The sequence below is a fragment of the Lipotes vexillifer genome, unplaced genomic scaffold, assembly GCF_000442215.2.
Source record: "Lipotes vexillifer unplaced genomic scaffold, Lipotes_vexillifer_v1.1 scaffold589, whole genome shotgun sequence".
Taxonomy (NCBI): Eukaryota; Metazoa; Chordata; class Mammalia; order Artiodactyla; family Lipotidae; genus Lipotes; species Lipotes vexillifer.
In genome coordinates this window covers 1,162,166-1,168,608 of record NW_006796123.1, presented here as the reverse complement: position 1 = coordinate 1,168,608, position 6,443 = coordinate 1,162,166, and positions in this window count along the sequence as shown.

The window sequence follows — 6,443 nt, the reverse complement described above, 5'->3', positions numbered from 1 at the left end:
ATCACACCCCAGACTTCACTTTTCTCACTTCTCCTACACAAGGGCTCATGCTTGGGCATAAGATAATGAGGACAGGCTCTGTCACCCACAATGTGGCAAGATAAGATGTAGCATAGTCAGAAGAAATTATTTTAGGGCCCCTCCCCCAGAGTTTGCACTGGTGACTCAATTCATCCCCTTTATGGCTAAATGGCTGAGAGCAGATCCGGGATCCTCAGATGTCCTAAGTTTTAATTCTGGCTCTACCACTGACTTCATTTCTGTAGTAGGTATACTATAAACGTCTCCAGGCATGTGGCTCCTGGAAGATGATATTCAACTCTAACTTACCTTACCAAATTATAAAGAACACCAAATTTTATTGTGAAGTCCCCTGGGAAGTTGAGTCTACATCTGCATCATCCTCCAGGCTGCCAGACATCAGCACCTCCCCCAGCCCCTCCACAGCCCTCCACCACAGCGATGCTTTGTGAACATTCACTCTCCATAAACTGAGATTTCCCCAAACATAATTGCAGCATTGTTTTTTAAATCTGACACATTTTTAGTAATGTTTTTAAAATGATGACTACTAGATCTTTCTCAGAGTTAATCCTATGAAAATCGCACTGGCTCTGTCAAGTAATGGGTTTCTTACATTGGCGGATAAAACCCATCCTCTGCCTCATACAGTTTTCAGTCCTTCATTCTGCCTCCAAGAAGATAATTATTGATCCCAAAGACATAGTGGATGTTCTACACAGGAACTGAAAAACATTTAGGGTCAATGAAGATAAGAGAAACTCTAATTTAGAAAAGAATAAACAGTGGACTTATGGCATTGAACGTGCCGCACGAGAAGGAGGAAAAACAGGAGGGGAAGAATGTCCTACCGGAACTAATGAGTTATTATCTGAGCCAACAGTAAACTTAAAGGTCGAGGAAGAACATTTTTTTATTCTTGTGCCTCAGTTTGTTTATCTGGTAAATAGGGGTAACGATCGAATCAGCCTCCCTTAGTAGAGCTTTATATTTTTGCCCAGTTTATAACTATAATTAGTTAGTATTCACTCACCAACTACAGAACTATAAACGCCCACCAGGCACGTTATACATAGCTTCCCATAGAGAATAAAATACTTTTATTGGTCCCTGAATAACTTTACCTATAGATTAAATGTGTCTGAAGGTTGTATTTTCTTTGCTTGTTTGTTTCCAGTGAGGTGAGTAATGTACATTACTGCAGTAATGTCATATTTTTAAAGCAGTGACCTATTTAACCTCTTTATTGTAATATTTATATGTAGGATTACTGACTCCATAAAACTCTAATAAATTCTGAGGAATTGGTTGCTAAAGATTTAAGACTTAAACATTAAAATTCCACGCATTCACTAAATATTCCCAAAGAAATAGAAATACCTGGAAGTATATAACCATTTTTTTGGCATTTATTTGAATATAAAAGAAAGGGATGGCTTATATATCCATCTAATTTCATTCCCTGAGTTTGTGTATGAATCAGATGATAATTGATTATACATTGGGTAATGCAAATTGCTTCCCAAAATGAGTATTTATATTGGATCACAATTCTTGAACCACAACCCCTGCAGGCCAGACTTCAGAATTCGTTGTATATATTTTCAGAAAGGCAACGTGAGCACGTACTGTATATTGTGCAGCACCCGCCGTTGGGGCCTGGAAGAGGCGCTCGAACATATTAACTTTTATACAGTGAAATAAACATGTAAAGCTTCAAGCTAAGTGGGAGTTTCTAAGTTCAAGCTACTACCACCAAGTAGTCTCAAATCAGTTCAGATAATTTACCCCAAATAATAAGTTTCCAGAGTTGCCCCTGACGCAGAATTATGTGTGACTGTAGATCTGTATTCTTGAAAGCATTTGGGACACTCTGCAGCCACTCACGGGAAAGTCTTTGAAAATTTAATGGACACCCAGGGACGATACAATATCACAGGTATGTTAACAACCGTGGGCTCACGTTTTCAGGAACTCACCAAAAACGTAAGCCAAGGAAGTTTCCTGCCTTGGGCCCCAGGATTGAAAATAAGTAAATTCGTGATACTGCCCAGATGGAGTTGGAAGAAAGGCAGGAAGACAGTCTTAAAGGAGAGAGAAGAGGACCTGCCAGAGAGGGAGGGGAGAATCCATGGGAGTATGTGTTGGCCTCAGGAAACACCTTGTTTTTTTTGTTATTGTTTTTGTTTTTACATCTTTATTGGGGCATATTTGCTTTACAATGGTGTGTTAGTTTCTGCTTTATAACAAAGTGAATCAGTTATACATATACATATGTTCCCATATCTCTTCCCTCTTGCGTCTCCCTCCCTCCCACCCTCCCTATCCCACCCCTCCAGGCGGTCACAAAGCACCTAGCTGATCTCCCTGCGCTATGTGGCTGCTTCCCACTAGCTATCTACCTTACGTTTGGTAGTGTATATATGTCCATGCCTCTCTCTCGCTTTGTCACAGTTTACCCTTCCCCCTCCCCATATCCTCAAGTCCATTCTCTAGTAGGTCTGTGTCTTTATTCCTGTTTCACCCCTAGGTTCTTCATGACATTTTTTTCTTAAATTCCATATATATGTGTTAGCATACGGTATTTGTCTCTCTCTTTCTGACTTACTTCACTCTGTATGACAGACTCTAGGTCTATCCACCTCATTACAAATAGCTTTTTCTCAAAATGTAATGGTTCCTGGAGTCTCCTAACCTGCTCGCTTGCTGCTTTTTTCTTCCTTGTAGGCTCTCCCTATCTGTGTGCACTGCCTGGAGAACCCTTATTCTTCCAAAACCTTGTTCAAACATCTTGTGGGATAAATGCGTGACTCCCTCCTCTTTCCTGTGGTCCTGCTTCATCTCCAGTCTCCCAAGAGAACGCAACTTTGGTGTCCTCAGAGGACTTCCTTCTTACTCTATTAGTAGTTTTCACTCTGTTACATTTGCTTATGTATTTATAGCATCCACTAGACCAGGAGCTCCCGCAGCCAGGGGTGGTATCCCCCTCGCCTTTTTATTCCAAGTATCCACCACAGTGTTTGACACATAATCAGCACTCAGTAAATGTTTTCCAATACACAGTGGAATGATAAATACAGTCAGATCAGAAAAGCAAAGCATCCATCCATCTAACATCCTATAGGCGCTTCTTTTTATAAGAGGAAATGTGCATTTATTATGTGGAGGAAAGTTCCCTCTATGCCTACTTTCTGCAGGGTTTTTATCATAAATGGGTGTTGAATTTTGTTGAAAGCTTTCTCTGCATCTATTGAGATGATCATATGGTTTTTCTCCTTCACTTTGTTAATATGGTTTATCACGTTGATTGATTTGCTTATATTGAAGAATCCTTGCATTCCTGGGATAAAACCCCACTTGATCATGGTGGATGATCCTTTTAATGTGCTGTTGGATTCTGTTTGCTAGTATTTTGTTGAGGATTTTTGCATCTATGTTCATCAGTGATATTGACCTGTAGTTTTCTTTCTTTGTGACATCTTTGTCTGGTTTTGGTATCAGGGTGATGGTGGCCTCATAGAATGAGTTTGGGAGTGTTCCTCCCTCTGCTATATTTTGGAAGAGTTTGAGAAGGATAGGTGTTAGCTCTGCTCTAAATGTTTGATAGAATTCACCTGTGAAGCCATCTGGTCATGGGCTTTTGTTTGTTGGAAGATTTTTAATCACGGTTTCAATTTCAGTGCTTGTGATTGGTCTGTTCATATTTTCTATTTCTTCCTGATTCAGTCTTGGCAGGGTAACACATATATATGGAATTTAAGAAAAAAAAAATGTCATGAAGAACCTAGGGGTAAGACAGGAATAAAGACACAGACCTACTAGAGAATGGACTTGAGGATATAGGGCAGGGGAAGGGTAAGCTGTGACGAAGTGAGAGAGAGGCATGGACATATATGCACTACCAAATGTAAAATAGATAGCTAGTGGGAAGCAGCCGCATAGCACAGCGAGATCAGCTCGGTGCTTTGTGACCACCTAGAGGGGTGGGATAGGGAGGGTGGGAGGGAGGGAGATGCAAGAGGGAAGAGATATGGGGACATATGTATATGTATAACTGATTCACTTTGTTATAAAGCAGAAACTAACACACCATTGTAAAGCAATTATACTCCAATAAAGATGTAAAAAAAGAAAAAGAGGAAATGTGCAGTTTAGAGGATAATGAGAAACTGTACTTACTTATTGCCAAAATGATCAGGAACTTAAAAATACGTTGATAAAATTTATCCCTTACATAGTGGAGAATGTGGACATCAATTAGCAGATGACCCCAAAAAGAGAGGTTCCCAAGAATTCTTTGAGGGTTTACAGAATTGCTGAAGTAAAGAAAAGTTCAATTGTAAAGAGAAAGTATCTAGGGGGCTGTGGATGGAGTTGTTATTTGGAATAAACTAGAAACGTTTCCTTTCACTGGAAAGCACTGGTGGGAAAATGAAACACTGCCAATGAGAATGAGGGCAATAAAGAAGTAGGAGGGGGAAATCACCAGAAAAGGGAAAGAAGCTCAGTTATGACGTTACAAGAGATATAAATAATCATGTGAATGGGCAGTTATCATCCTAAGATTTGCTTCCTTAAAATATGTTTAAAACAATGACAGGGGCTTCCCTGGTGGCGCAGTGGTTAAGAATCTGCCTGCCAATGCAGGGGACACGGGTTCGAGCCCTAGTCTGGGAAGATCCCACGTACCACAGAGCAACTAAGCCCGTGTGCCACAGCTACTGAGCCCATGCACCACAACTACTGAAGGCCACGCGCCTAGAGGCTGTGCAGAGAAGCCACGGCAGTGAGAAGCCCGCACACCACAACGAAGAGTAGGCCCCGCTCGCCACAACTAAAGAAAGCCTGAGCGCAGCAACAGAGACCCAATGCAGTCAAAAATAAATAAATAAAAATAAATTTTTTTAAAAATGAGAGAAACAGGGCTCCCCTGGTGGCGCAGTGGTTGAGAGTCCGCCTGCTGATGCAGGGGACACGGGTTCGTGCCCCTGTCCAGGAAGATCCCACATGCCGCAGAGCAGCTGGGCCCGTGAGCCATGGCCGCTGAGCCTGCGCGTCCAGAGCCTGTGCTCCGCAACGGGAGAGGTTACAGCTGTGAGAGGCCCGCGTACTGCAAAAACAAAAACAAAAACAAAAACAAACAAACAAAAAAATACGAGAGAAACATTAGTGAAGTCTTTTTTTTTAACGGAATCAGGAATTCCCTGCCATTGACTGTGGTCATGGAAGAACACGTACTGAAATCCTTCCTTAGGATGAACGTACTTAACTGAGACATGAACATGAATTTTATCTAAGCTCTTTATTCTCATGCGGAAAGCCAACTTGAGCTCAGAAGGGAGGAGACTGAAGACTGATATTGACAAGTTGCAAATCTCCAGATGGAATTATGAATAAAATGATGTAGCCAATAGACCTCCTAGTCGTTAGAGATGTTAAGAGAGAACAGTCCCAAGCTTTCAATTTGCTACACTTTAGATTCACACAAACAGCCACCTCTACAGAACACTGACCTACTCCCAGAAGATCTGTTTAGGAACATGCTCCAAAACCTTTTCTCTGAGGGAACCAGACCCCCATTTTCCTTTGACAAATGTTTTCTTTTGGAGTCTGGTTTGCAGGGAGTGGAGTGGTCCTCACTTGAAGAACCATTGTGACCCATTCAGACGCTACTCTGCAGCAGCACTGCATCTGAGGAACTGTAACACCAAGAGCCAGAACCTCTTCTTCCTTCCTCACTCTCACTACACACTGAGTGATTACTGCATAACCAACAGTGGCATCTCAAGGGTAGCAAGGAATCACATCAGACTAGGCAGGACCATTTGTGTTCAACAATGGTACTAAGTCATAGTGACAGAAGAAAGAACAGCAGAAAATAGGCTAGTAGATTTTTCAGATTCTCAGTTATCTCTCAGAGAGGTTGCAACATCTTACTGGTTTCCTCATTAATTAGTGAATTAAATAACGTCATTGGTGAATTCAGTAAAGCTGCAGGTTACAAGACTAATTTACAGAAATCTGTTGCATTTCTATACACTAATAAGGAACTATCAGAAAGAGAAGTCAAGAAAATAATCCCATTTGCAATGACATCAAAAAAAAAAAAGAAATACCTAGGAATAAATTTAACCAAAAAATGAGAGACCTGTACTCTGAAAACTCTAAGACATCAGTGAAAGAAGTTGAAGACAATACAGATAAATGGAAAGATATACTGTGTTCATGAATTGGAAGAATTAATAATGTTAAAATATTCATGCTACCAAAAGCAATCTACAGATCCTGAGAAAAAAAGAACAAAGCTAAAGTTATCATGCTCCCTGACTTCAGACTATATATAAAACTACAGTTATCAAAATGGTATGGTAGGGCTTCCCTGGTGGCGCAGTGCTTGAGAGTCCGCCTGCCGATGCAGGAGA